Here is a 15,011-nt window from a genome sequence, read left to right as displayed (position 1 = left end):
TGAATATTGATGATTGAATATTGAGGACTGAGGATTGAGGGTTGTGGATTGAGGACGAGGACTGAGGGTTGGATATTGGTGTTTGAGGTCTGAGGATTAAGGATTGAGGATTGAGAATTGAGGATTGAGGATTGAGGATTGAAGATTGAGGATTGGGTATTGAGGATTGAAGAAGGAGGATTGAGGATTGAGGTTTGAGGATTGAGGATTGCAGATTGAGTATTGAGGATTGAAGATTGAGGATTGAGGATTGAGGATTGAAGATTGAGGATTGATGATTGAGGATTGAGGATTGAGGATTGAAGATTGAGTATTGAGGATTGAAGATTGAGGATTGAGGATTGAGTACTGAGTATAGAGGATTGAGGATTGTGGATTGAAGGTTGAGAACTGAAGATTGAGTATTGAGGATTGAGGATTGAGGATTGAAGATTGAGGATTGAGGATTGAGGATTGAGGATTGAGGACTGAGGATTGAAGATTGAAAATTGATGAATGAATATTGATGTTTGAGGTCTGAGGATTGAGGATTGAGGATTGAGAATTGAGGATTGAGGATTGAGGATTGAAGATTGAGGATTGGGTATTGAGGATTGAAGAATCAGGATTGAGGATTGAGGTTTGAGGATTGAGGATTGCAGATTGAGTATTGAGGATTGAATATTGAGGATTGAGGATTGAAGATTGAAGATTGAGGATTGAGGATTGAGGATTGAGGATTGAGGATTGAGGATTGAGAATTGAAGATTGAGTATTGATAATTGAAGATTGGGGATTGAGGATTGAGTACTGAGGATTGAGGATTGAGGATTGAAGATTGAGGATTGGGGATTGAGTATTGACGATTGAGGATTGAGTATTGAGGATTGAGGGTTGAGGATTGAGGATTGAGGATTGAAGATTGAAGATTGACGATTGAGGATTGAGGATTGAGAATTGAAGATTGAGTATTGAGGGTTGAAGATTGAGGACTGAGGATTGAGTACTGAGGATTGAGGATTGAGGATTGAAGATTGAGGATTGGGGATTGAGGATTGACGATTGAGGATTGAGTATTGAGGATTGAGAATTGAGGATTGAGGATTGAAATGGAGGTTTGAGCATTTAGTATTGAAGATTGAGTATTGATTCCTGAGGACTGAGGATTGAGGACTGAGGATTGAGGATTGAGGATTGAAGATTGAGTATTGGGGATTGAAGATTGAGGATTGAGGATTGAGGATTGAGGATGGAGAATGAGGACTGACGGTTGAGGATTGAGGTTTGAGGATTGAGGATTGAGGATTGAGGACTGAGAATGAGGGCTGAGGGTTGAGGATTGAGGTTTGAGTATAGAATCCTGAGAATTCAGGATATTGTATTGAGCATTGAGAATTGAGGATTGATGGTTGAGTATTGAGGATTGAGGATTGAGGATTGAGGATTGAAGATTGAGTATTGAGGATTGAACATTGAGGATTGAGGATTGAGAATTGAGGATTGGGGATTGAAGATTGAGTGTTGAGGATTGAAGATTGAGGATTGAGGATTGGCGATTGAGGATTGAGTATTGAGTATTGAGAATTGAGGATTGAGGATTGAAGATTGATCATTGAGGATTGAAGGTTGAGGATTGAGGATTGAGGATTGAGGATTGAGGGCTGAAGATTGTGGATTGAGGATTGAGGATTGAGGATTGAGGATTGAGGATTGAAGATTGAATATTGATGATTGTAGGTTGAGGATTGAGTATTGAGGGTTGTGGATTGAGGACGAGGACTGAGGGTTGAATATCGATGTTTGAGGTCTGAGGATCGAGGATTGAGGATTGAGAATTGTTGATTGAGGATTGAGGATTGAAGATTCAGTATTGAGGGTTGAAGATTAAGGATTGAGGATTGAGGATTGATGATTGAGTATTGAAGATTGAGTATTGAGGATTGAAGATTGAGGATTGAGTATTGAGGATTGAAGAATGAGGATTGAGGATTGAGGTTTGAGGATTGAGGATTGCAGATTGAGTATTGAGGATTGAAGATTGACGATTGAGGATTGAGGATTGAAGATTGAGTTTGAGGATTGAGGATTCAGGATTGAGGATTTAAGATTGAATATTCATGATTGAATATTGAGGACTGAGGATTGAGGGTTGTGGATTGAGGACGAGGACTGAGGGTTGGATATTGGTGTTTGAGGTCTGAGGATTAAGGATTGAGGATTGAGAATTGAGGATTGAGGATTGAGGATTGAAGATTGAGGATTGGGTATTGAGGATTGAAGAATGATGATTGAGGATTGAGGATTGAAGATTGAGGATTGAGGATTGAATATTGAGGATTGAAGATTGAGGATTGAGGATTGAGTACTGAGGATTGAGGATTGAGGATTGAGGATTGAAGGTTGAGAATTGAAGATTGAGTGTTGAGGACGAAGATTGACGATTGAGGATTGAAGTTTGGGGATTGAGGATTGAGGATTGAGGATTGAGGATTGAGCATTGAAGATTGAGTATTGGGGATTGAGGATTGACGATTGAGGATTGAGTATTGAGGATTGAATATTGAGTATTGATGATTGTAGATTGAGGATTGAGGATTGAGGGTTGAGGATTGAGGACGAGGACTGACGGTTGAGGATTGAGGATTGAGGATTGAGGATTGAGGATTGAGGATTGAGTACTGAAGATTGAGTATTGATGCCTTAGGATTGAGGATTGAGGATTGAGGATTGAGGATTGAGGATTGAAGATTGAGTATTGAGGATTGAAGGTTGAGGATTGAGGATTGAGGATTGAGGATTGAGCATTGAAGATTGAGTATTGAGGATTGAAGATTGAAGATTGAGTATTGAGGATTGAGGATTGAGGATTGAAGATTGAAGATTGAGGATTGAGGATTGAGGATTGAGGATTGAGTATTGAAGATTGAAAATTGATGATTGAATATTGAGGACTGAGGATTGAGTGTTGTGGATTGAGGACGAGGACTGAGGGTTGAATATTGATGTTTGAGGTCTGAGGATTGAGGATTGAGGATTGAGAATTGAGGATTGAGGATTGAGGATTGAAGATTGAGGATTGGGTATTGACGATTGAAGAATGAGGATTGAGCATTGAGGTTTGAGGATTGAGGATTGCAGATTGAGTATTAAGGATTGAATATTGATGATTGAGGATTGAGGATTGAAGATTGAAGATTGAGGATTGAGGATTGAGAACTGAGAATTGAAGATTGAGTATTGAGGATTGAAGATTGAGGACTGAGGATTGAGTACTGGTGATTGAGGATTGAGGATTGAAGATTGAGGATTGGGGATTGAGGATTGACGATTGAGGATTGAGTATTGAGGATTGAGGATTGAGTATTGAGGATTGAAGATTGAGTATTGAGGATTGAAGATTGAGGATTGAGGATTGAGTACTGAGGATTGAGGATTGAGGATTGAGGATTGAAGGTTGAGAATTGAAGATTGAGTATTGAGGACGAAGATTGACGATTGAGGATTGAAGTTTGAGGATTGAGGATTGAGGATTGAGGATTGAGGATTGAGCATTGAAGATTGAGTATTGGGGATTGAGGATTGACGATTGAGGATTGAGTATTGAGGATTGAGTATGGAGTATTGATGATTGAAGATTGAGGATTGAGGATTGAGGGTTGAGGATTGAGGACGAGGACTGACGGTTGGGGATTGAGGATTGAGGATTGAGGATTGAGGATTGAGGATTGAGGTTTGTGGATTGAGTATTGAAGATTGAGTATTGATGCCCGAGGATTGAGGATTGAGGATTGTGGATTGAGGATTGAGGATTGAAGATTGAGTATTGGGGATTGAAAATTGAGGATTGAGGATTGAGGATGGAGAATGAGGACTGACGGCTGAGGATTGAGGTTTGAGGATTGAGGGTTGATGATTGAGGACTGAGGATTGAGGATTGAGGATTGAGCATTGAGGATTGAAGATTGAGGACTGGGGATTGAGGATTGAAGATTGAGGATTAAGGATTGAAGATTGGTGATTGAGGATCTAGGATTGGAGATTGATTATTGAGGATTGAAGATTGAGGATTGAGGATTGAGGATTGTGAATTGAGAATTGAGTATGAGGACTGAGGGTTGAGGATTGAGGTTTGAGGAATGAGGATTGAGGGTTGAGGATTGAGGATTGAGGATTGAGGATTGAGGATTGAGTATTGAATATTGAGTATTGATGCCTGAGGATTGAGGATTGAGGATTGAGGATTGAGGATCGAGGATTGAAGATTGAGTATTGAGGATTGAGAATTGAGGATGAGGACTGAGGGTTGAGGATTGAGGTTTGAGGAATGAGGATTGAGGGTTGAAGATTGAGGATTGAGGATTGAGTACTGAGGATTGAGGATTGAGGATTGAAGACTGAGGATTGGGGATTGAGGATTGAAGATTGAGGATTGAGGATTGAGGATTGAGAATTGAGGATTGAGGATTGAAATTGAGTATTGAGGTTTGAGGATTGAAGACTGAGGATTGGGTATTGAGGATTGAAGATTGAGGATTGAGGATTGAGGATTGAGGATTGAGGGTTGAGGATTGAGGACTGAGGGTTGAGGATTGAGGATTGAGGATTGAGGATTGAGGATTGAAGATTGAGGATTGGGTATTGAGGATTGAAGTATGAGGATTGAGCATTGAGGATTGAGGATTGAGCACTGAGGATTGAGGATTCAGGATTGAAGATTGAGAATTGAGGATTGAGGATTGAGGATTGACGATTGAGGATTTGGTATTGAGGATTGAAGTATGAGGATTGAGGATTGAGGATTGAGTATTGAGGATTGAGGATCGAAGATTGAGGATTGGGTATTGAGGATTGAAGAATGAGGATTGAGGATTGAGGATTGAGGATTGAGGATTGAAGATTGAGTATTGAGGATTGAAAATTGAGGATTGAGGATTGAGGATTGAGGATTGAGCATTGAAGATTGAGTATTGAGGATTGAAGATTGAAGATTGAGTATTGAGGATTGAGAATTGAGGATTGAAGATTGAAGATTCAGGATTGAGGATTGAGGATTGAGGATTGAGGATTGAAGATTGAAAATTGATGATTGAATGTTGAGGACTGAGGATTGAGTGTTGTGGATTGAGAACGAGGACTGAGGGTTGAATATTGATGTTTGAGGTCTGAGGATTGAGGATTGAGGATTGAGAATTGAGGATTGAGGATTGAGGATTGAAGATTGAGGATTGGGTATTGACGATTGAAGAATGAGGATTGAGCATTGAGGTTTGAGGATTGAGGATTGCAGATTGAGTATTAAGGATTGAATATTGATGATTGAGGATTGAGGATTGAAGATTGAAGATTGAGGATTGAGGATTGAGAACTGAGAATTGAAGATTGAGTATTGAGGATTGAAGATTGAGGACTGAGGATTGAGTACTGGTGATTGAGGATTGAGGATTGAAGATTGAGGATTGGGGATTGAGGATTGACGATTGAGGATTGAGTATTGAGGATTGAGGATTGAGGATTGAGTATTGAGGATTGAAGATTGAGTATTGAGGATTGAAGATTGAGGATTGAGGATTGAGTACTGAGGATTGAGGATTGAGGATTGAGGATTGAAGGTTGAGAATTGAAGATTGAGTATTGAGGACGAAGATTGACGATTGAGGATTGAAGTTTGAGGATTGAGGATTGAGGATTGAGGATTGAGGATTGAGCATTGAAGATTGAGTATTGGGGATTGAGGATTGACGATTGAGGATTGAGTATTGAGGATTGAGTATGGAGTATTGATGATTGAAGATTGAGGATTGAGGATTGAGGGTTGAGGATTGAGGACGAGGACTGACGGTTGAGGATTGAGGATTGAGGATTGAAGATTGAGGATTGAGGATTGAGGTTTGTGGATTGAGTATTGAAGATTGAGTATTGATGCCCGAGGATTGAGGATTGAGGATTGAGGATTGAGGATTGAGGATTGAAGATTGAGTATTGGGGATTGAAGATTGAGGATTGAGGATTGAGGATGGAGAATGAGGACTGACGGTTGAGGATTGAGGTTTGAGGATTGAGGATTGATGAATGAGGACTGAGGATTGAGGATTGAGGATTGAGCATTGAGGATTGAAGATTGAGGACTGGGGATTGAGGATTGAAGATTGAGGATTAAGGATTGAAGATTGGTGATTGAGGATCTAGGATTGGAGATTGATTATTGAGGATTGAAGATTGAGGATTGAGGATTGACGATTGTGAATTGAGAATTGAGTATGAGGACTGAGGGTTGAGGATTGAGGTTTGAGGAATGAGGATTGAGGGTTGAGGATTGAGGATTGAGGATTGAGGATTGAGGATTGAGTATTGAAGATTGAGTATTGATGCCTGAGGATTGCGGATTGAGGATTGAGGATTGAGGATCGAGGATTGAAGATTGAGTATTGAGGATTGAATATTGAGGATTGAAGATTGAGGATTGAGTATTGAGTACTGAGGATTGAGGATTGAGGATTGAGGATTGAAGGTTGAGAATTGAAGATTGAGTATTGAGGACGAAGATTGACGATTGAGGATTGAAGTTTGAGGATTGAGGATTGAGGATTGAGGATTGAGGATTGAGCATTGAAGATTGAGTATTGGGGATTGAGGATTGACGATTGAGGATTGAGTATTGAGGATTGAATGTTGAGTACTGATGATTGAAGATTGAGGATTGAGGATTGAGGGTTGAGGATTGAGGACGAGGACTGACGGTTGAGGATTGAGGATTGAGGATTGAGGATTGAGGATTGAGGATTGAGGATTGAGGATTGAGGATTGAGTATTGAAGATTGAGTATTGATGCCTGAGGATTGAGGATTGAGGATTGAGGATTGAGGATTGAGGATTGAAGATTGAGTATTGGGGATCGAAGATTGAGTATTGAGGATTGAGGATTGAGGATGGAGAATGAGGACTGACGGTTGAGGATTGAGGTTTGAGGATTGAGGATTGATGATTGAGGACTGAGGATTGAGGATTGAGGATTGAGCATTGAGGATTGAAGATTGAGGACTGGGGATTCAGGATTGAAGATTGAGGATTAAGGATTGAAGATTGGGGATTGAGGATCTAGGATTGGAGATTGATTATTGAGGATTGAAGATTGAGGATTGAGGATTGAGGATTGTGAATTGAGAATTGAGTATGAGGACTGAGGGTTGAGGATTGAGGTTTGAGGAATGAGGATTGAGGGTTGAGGATTGAGGATTGAGGATTGAGGATTGAGGATTGAGTATTGAAGATTGAGTATTGATGCCTCAGGATTGAGGATTGAGGATTGAGGATTGAGGATCGAGGATTGAAGATTGAGTATTGAGGATTGAAGATTGAGGATTGAGGATTGAGGATTGAGGAGGGAGGATTAGGGCTGAGGGTTGAGGATTGAGGTTTGAGGACTGAGGACTGAGGATTGAGGATAGAGAATTGAGGATTGAGGATTGAGGATTGAAGATTGAGGATTGGGTATTGAGGATTGAAGATTGAATATTGATGATGGAAGATTGAGGATTGAGGATTAAAGATTGAGGATTGGGTATTGAGGGTTGCAGATTGAAGATTGGGTATTGAGGATTGAGGATTGAGGATTGAAGATTGAGGATTGAGGATTGAGGATTGAGGATTGAGGACTGAGGATTGAAGATTGAAAATTGATGAATGAATATTGATGTTTGAGGTCTGAGGATTGAGGATTGAGGATTGAGAATTGAGGATTGAGGATTGAGGATTGAAGATTGAGGATTGGGTATTGAGGATTGAAGAATCAGGATTGAGGATTGAGGTTTGAGGATTGAGGATTGCAGATTGAGTATTGAGGATTGAATATTGAGGATTGAGGATTGAGGATTGAAGATTGAGGATTGAGGATTGAGGATTGAGGATTGAGGATTGAGAATTGAAGATTGAGTATTGATAATTGAAGATTGGGGATTGAGGATTGAGTACTGAGGATTGAGGATTGAGGATTGAAGATTGAGGATTGGGGATTGAGTATTGACGATTGAGGATTGGGTATTGAGGATTGAAGATTGAGGATTGAGGATTGAGGATTGAGGATTGAGGATTGAGGATTGAGGATTGAGGATTGAGGATTGAAGAATGAGGATTGAGGATTGAGGATTGAGGATTGAGGATTGAGGATTGAGGACCTAGGATTGGAGATTGATCATTGAGGATAGAGGTTTGAGGTCTGAGGACTGAGGGTTGAGGATTGAGAATTGAGGATTGAGGATTGAGGATTGAAGATTGAGGATTGGGGACTGAGTGTTGAGGGCTGAGTGATGAGAATTAAAGTTTGTGGATAGTGATTTGAAGATTGCTGGTTGAGTATTGAGTATTGAAAGGTGTGAATTGACGATATTCTATTGTGGATTGAGAATTGACGACTGATTGTTGAGGACTGAGGTCTGGAGATTGAGGATTCAGGATTGTGGATTCAGGATTGAGGTTTGAGGATTGAAGATTGAGTATTGATGATTGAAGATTGAGGATTGAGGATTGAGGGTTGAGGATTGAGGACGAGGACTGACGGTTGAGGATTGAGGTTTGAGGATTGTGGATTGAGGATTGAGGACTGAGGCTGAGGATTGAGGATTGAGCATAGAGGATTGAAGATTGGGGACTGGCGATTGAGGATTGAAGATTGAGGATTAAGGATTGAGGATTGGGGATTGAGGACCTAGGATTGGAAATTGATTATTGGGGATTGAAGATTGAGGATTGAGGATTGAGGAATGAGAATTGGGAATTTAGGATGAGGACTGAGGGTTGAGGATTGAAGATTGAGTATTGAGGATTGAAGATTGAAGATTGAGTATTGAGGATTGAGGATTGAGGATTGAAGATTGAGGATTGAGGATGGAGAATGACGACTGACGGTTGAGGAATGAGGTTTGAGGGTTGAGGATTGAGGATTGAGGACTGAGAATGAGGGCTGAGGGTTGAGGATTGAGGTTTGAGTATAGAATCCTGAGAATTCAGGATATTGTATTGAGCATTGAGAATTGAGGATTGATGGTTGAGTATTGAGGATTGAGGATTGAGGATTGAGGATTGAGTATTGAAGATTGAGGATTGATGATTGAGGATTGAGGATTGAGGATTGAGGATTGAGGATTGAGGATAGAAGATTGAGTATTGAGGATTGAGGATTGAGGATTGAGGATTGTGGATTGAGGATTGGGTATTGAGGATTGACGCTTGAGGTTTGAGCGTTGAGGATGTAGGATTGAAGAGAGAGGCCTGAGTGTTGAGGATTGAGTGTTGAGAATTGATGCTTGAGGTTTGAGATTTGATTATTGAATATTCTGAATTGAGTATTGAACCATGAGAATTCAGGATGTTCTATTGAGTATTGAGAATTGAGGATTGATGGTTGAGTATTGAGGATTGATGGTTGAGGGTTGAGTGTTGAATATTGAGCATTGAGGATTGAGGATTGAGGATTGATGATTGAGGATTGAAGATTGATTATTGATGATTGAAGATTGAGGATTGAGGATTGAGTATTGAGGATGGAGGATTAGGGCAGAGGGTTGAGGATTGAGGTTTGAGGACTCAGGACTGAGGATTGAGGATTGAGAATTGAGGATTGAGGATTGAGGATTGAAGATTGAGGATTGGGTATTGAGAATTGAAGTATGAGGATTGAGGATTGAGGATTGAGGTTTGAGGATTGAGTATCGAAGATTGAGGATTGGGTACTGAGGATTGAAGAATGAGGATTGAGGATTGAGGATTGAGGATTGAGGATTGAAGATTGAGTATTGAGGATTGAAGGTTGAGGATTGAGGATTGAGGATTGAGGATTGAGCATTGAAGATTGAGGATTGGGGATTGAGGATTGAAGATTGAGGATTGAGGATTGAGGATTGAGAATTGAGGACTGAGGATTGAAATTGAGTATTGAGGTTTGTGGATTGAAGATTGAGGATTGGGTATTGAGGATTGAAGATTGAGGATTGAGGATTGAGGATTGAGGATTGAGGATTGAGGATTGAGGACTGAGGATTGAGGATTGAGGATTGAGTATCGAAGATTGAGGATTGATGATTGAGGATTGAGGATTGAGGATTGAGGATTGAGGATTGAGGATTGAGGGTTGGGGATTGAAGATTGAGTATTCAGGATTGAGGACTGAGGATTGAGGATTGTGGATTGAGGATTGGGTATTGAGGATTGACGATTGAGGATTGAGAATTGAGGATGAGGACTGAGGGTTGAGGATTGATGCTTGAGGTTTGAGATTTGATTATTGAATATTCTGAATTGAGTATTGAACCATGAGAATTCAGGATGTTCTATTGAGTATTGAGAATTGAGGATTGATGGTTGAGTATTGAGGATTGATGGTTGAGGGTTGAGTGTTGAATATTGAGCATTGAGGATTGAGGATTGAGGATTGGTGATTGAGGATTGAAGATTGATTATTGATGATTGAAGATTGAGGATTGAGGATTGAGGGTTGAGGATTGAGGACGAGGACTGACGGTTGAGGATTGAGGTTTGAGGATTGAGGATTGAGGATTGAGGGTTGAGGATTGAGGACTGAGTCTGAGGATTGAGGATTGAGCATAGAGGATTGAAGATTGGGGACTGGCGATTGAGGATTGAAGATTGAGGATTAAGGATTAAGGATTGGGGATTGAAGTTTGAGGTTTGAGGATTGAGGATTGAGAATTGAGAATTGAGGATGAGGACTGAGGGTTGAGGATTGAGGTTTGAGGATCGAGAATTGAGGATTGAGGATTGAGGACTGAGGATTGACGATTGAGTATTGAAGATTGAGGATTTATGACTGAGGATTGAGGATTGAGGATTGAGGATTGAGGATTGAGGATTGAATGTTGAGAATTGAGGATTGAATATTGAGGATTGTGGACTGAGGATTGAGGATTGAGTACTCAGGATTGACGATTGAGTATTGAAGATTGAGGATTTACGACTGAGGATTGAGGATTAAGGATTGAAGATTGGGGATTGAGGATCTAGGATTGGAGATTGATTATTGAGGATTGAAGATTGAGGATTGAGGATTGAGGATTGAGGATTGAGAATTGAGGATGAGGACTGAGGGTTGAGGATTGAGGTTTGAGGAATGAGGATTGAGGGTTGAAGATTGAGGATTGAGGATTGAGTACTGAGGATTGAGGATTGAGGATTGAAGACTGAGGATTGGGGATTGAGGATTGAAGATTGAGGATTGAGGATTGAGGATTGAGAATTGAGGATTGAGGATTGAAATTGAGTATTGAGGTTTGAGGATTGAAGACTGAGGATTGGGTATTGAGGATTGAAGATTGAGGATTGAGGATCGAAGATTGAGGATTGGGTATTGAGGATTGAAGAATGAGGATTGAGGATTGAGGATTGAGGATTGAGGATTGAAGATTGAGTATTGAGGATAGAAAATTGAGGATTGAGGATTGAGGATTGAGGATTGAGCATTGAAGATTGAGTATTGAGGATTGAGGATTGAGGATTGAGAATTGAGGATTGAGGATTGAGGATTGAAGATTGAGGATTGGGTATTGACGATTGAAGAATGAGGATTGAGCATTGAGGTTTGAGGATTGAGGATTGCAGATTGAGTATTAAGGATTGAATATTGATGATTGAGGATTGAGGATTGAAGATTGAAGATTGAGGATTGAGGATTGAGAACTGAGAATTGAAGATTGAGTATTGAGGATTGAAGATTGAGGACTGAGGATTGAGTACTGGTGATTGAGGATTGAGGATTGAAGATTGAGGATTGGGGATTGAGGATTGACGATTGAGGATTGAGTATTGAGGATTGAGGATTGAGTATTGAGGATTGAAGATTGAGTATTGAGGATTGAAGATTGAGGATTGAGGATTGAGTACTGAGGATTGAGGATTGAGGATTGAGGATTGAAGGTTGAGAATTGAAGATTGAGTATTGAGGACGAAGATTGACGATTGAGGATTGAAGTTTGAGGATTGAGGATTGAGGATTGAGGATTGAGGATTGAGCATTGAAGATTGAGTATTGGGGATTGAGGATTGACGATTGAGGATTGAGTATTGAGGATTGAGTATGGAGTATTGATGATTGAAGATTGAGGATTGAGGATTGAGGGTTGAGGATTGAGGACGAGGACTGACGGTTGAGGATTGAGGATTGAGGATTGAGGATTGAGGATTGAGGATTGAGGATTGAGGTTTGTGGATTGAGTATTGAAGATTGAGTATTGATGCCCGAGGATTGAGGATTGAGGATTGAGGATTGAGGATTGAGGATTGAAGATTGAGTATTGGGGATTGAAGATTGAGGATTGAGGATTGAGGATGGAGAATGAGGACTGACGGTTGAGGATTGAGGTTTGAGGATTGAGGATTGATGATTGAGGACTGAGGATTGAGGATTGAGGATTGAGCATTGAGGATTGAAGATTGAGGACTGGGGATTGAGGATTGAAGATTGAGGATTAAGGATTGAAGATTGGTGATTGAGGATCTAGGATTGGAGATTGATTATTGAGGATTGAAGATTGAGGATTGAGGATTGAGGATTGTGAATTGAGAATTGAGTATGAGGACTGAGGGTTGAGGATTGAGGTTTGAGGAATGAGGATTGAGGGTTGAGCATTGAGGATTGAGGATTGAGGATTGAGGATTGAGTATTGAAGATTGAGTATTGATGCCTGAGGATTGAGGATTGAGGATTGAGGATTGAGGATCGAGGGTTGAAGATTGAGTATTGAGGATTGAATATTGTGGATTGAAGATTGAGGATTGAGTATTGAGTACTGAGGATTGAGGATTGAGGATTGAGGATTGAAGGTTGAGAATTGAAGATTGAGTATTGAGGACGAAGATTGACGATTGAGGATTGAAGTTTGAGGATTGAGGATTGAGGATTGAGGATTGAGGATTGAGCATTGAAGATTGAGTATTGGGGATTGAGGATTGACGATTGAGGATTGAGTATTGAGGATTGAATATTGAGTATTGATGATTGAAGATTGAGGATTGAGGATTGAGGGTTGAGGATTGAGGACGAGGACTGACGGTTGAGGATTGAGGATTGAGGATTGAGGATTGAGGATTGAGGATTGAGGATTGAGGATTGAGGATTGAGTATTGAAGATTGAGTATTGATGCCTGAGGATTGAGGATTGAGGATTGAGGATTGAGGATTGAGGATTGAAGATTGAGTATTGGGGATCGAAGATTGAGTATTGAGGATTGAGGATTGAGGATGGAGAATGAGGACTGACGGTTGAGGATTGAGGTTTGAGGATTGAGGATTGATGATTGAGGACTGAGGATTGAGGATTGAGGATTGAGCATTGAGGATTGAAGATTGAGGACTGGGGATTCAGGATTGAAGATTGAGCATTAAGGATTGAAGATTGGGGATTGAGGATCTAGGATTGGAGATTGATTATTGAGGATTGAAGATTGAGGATTGAGGATTGAGGATTGTGAATTGAGAATTGAGTATGAGGACTGAGGGTTGAGGATTGAGGTTTGAGGAATGAGGATTGAGGGTTGATGATTGAGGATTGAGGATTGAGGATTGAGGATTGAGGATTGAAGATTGAAAATTGATGAATGAATATTGATGTTTGAGGTCTGAGGATTGAGGATTGCGGATTGAGAATTGAGGATTGAGGATTGAGGATTGAAGATTGAGGATTGGGTATTGAGGATTGAAGAATCAGGATTGAGGATTGAGGTTTGAGGATTGAGGATTGCAGATTGAGTATTGAGGATTGAATATTGAGGATTGAGGATTGAGGATTGAAGATTGAGGATTGTGGATTGAGGATTGAGGATTGAGGATTGAGAATTGAAGATTGAGTATTGATAATCGAAGATTGGGGATTGAGGATCGAGTACTGAGGATTGAGGATTGAGGATTGAAGATTGAGGATTGGGGATTGAGTATTGACGATTGAGGATTGGGTATTGAGGATTGAAGATTGAGGATTGAGGATTGAGGATTGAGGATTGAGGATTGAGGATTGAGGATTGAGGATTGAGGATTGAGGATTGAAGAATGAGGATTGAGGATTGAGGATTGAGAATTGAGGATTGAGGACCTAGTATTGGAGATTGATTATTGAGGATTGAAGATTGGGGATTGAGGATTGAGGATTGAGGATCTAGGATTGGAGATTGATCATTGAGGATAGAAGTTTGAGGTCTGAGGACTGAGGGTTGAGGATTGAGAATTGAGGATTGAGGATTGAGGATTGAAGATTGAGGATTGGGGACTGAGTGTTGAGGGCTGAGTGATGAGAATTGAAGTTTGTGGATAGTGATTTGAAGATTGCTGGTTGAGTATTGAGTATTGAAAGGTGTGAATTGACGATATTCTATTGAGGATTGAGAATTGACTACTGATTGTTGAGGACTGATGTCTGGAGATTGAGGATTCAGGATTGTGGATTCAGGATTGAGGTTTGAGGATTGAAGATTGAGTATTGATGATTGAAGATTGAGGATTGAGGATTGAGGGTTGAGGATTGAGGACGAGGACTGACGGTTGAGGATTGAGGTTTGAGGATTGTGGATTGAGGATTGTGGACTGAGGCTGAGGATTGAGGATTGAGCATACAGGATTGAAGATTGGGGACTGGCGATTGAGGATTGAAGATTGAGGATTAAGGATTGAGGATTGGGGATTGAGGACCTAGGATTGGAGATTGATTATTGGGGATTGAAGATTGAGGATTGAGGATTGAGGAATGAGAATTGGGAACTTAGGATGAGGACTGAGGGTTGAGGATTGAGGTTTGAGGATCGAGGGTTGAGGATTGAGGATTGAGGACTGAGGATTGAAGGATGAGGATTGAGGATTGAGGATTGAGGATTGAGGATTGAAGATTGAGTATTGAGGATTGAAGATTGAAGATTGAGTATTGAGGATTGAGGATTGAGGATTGAAGATTGAGGATTGAGGATTGAGGATTGAGGATTGAGGATTGAGGATTGAAGATTGAAAATTGATGATTGAATATTGAGGACTGAGGATTGAG

The sequence above is a fragment of the Calliopsis andreniformis genome, unplaced genomic scaffold, assembly GCF_051401765.1.
Source record: "Calliopsis andreniformis isolate RMS-2024a unplaced genomic scaffold, iyCalAndr_principal scaffold0052, whole genome shotgun sequence".
Taxonomy (NCBI): domain Eukaryota; kingdom Metazoa; phylum Arthropoda; class Insecta; order Hymenoptera; family Andrenidae; genus Calliopsis; species Calliopsis andreniformis.
Note: the sequence above shows the minus strand (reverse complement) of the source record.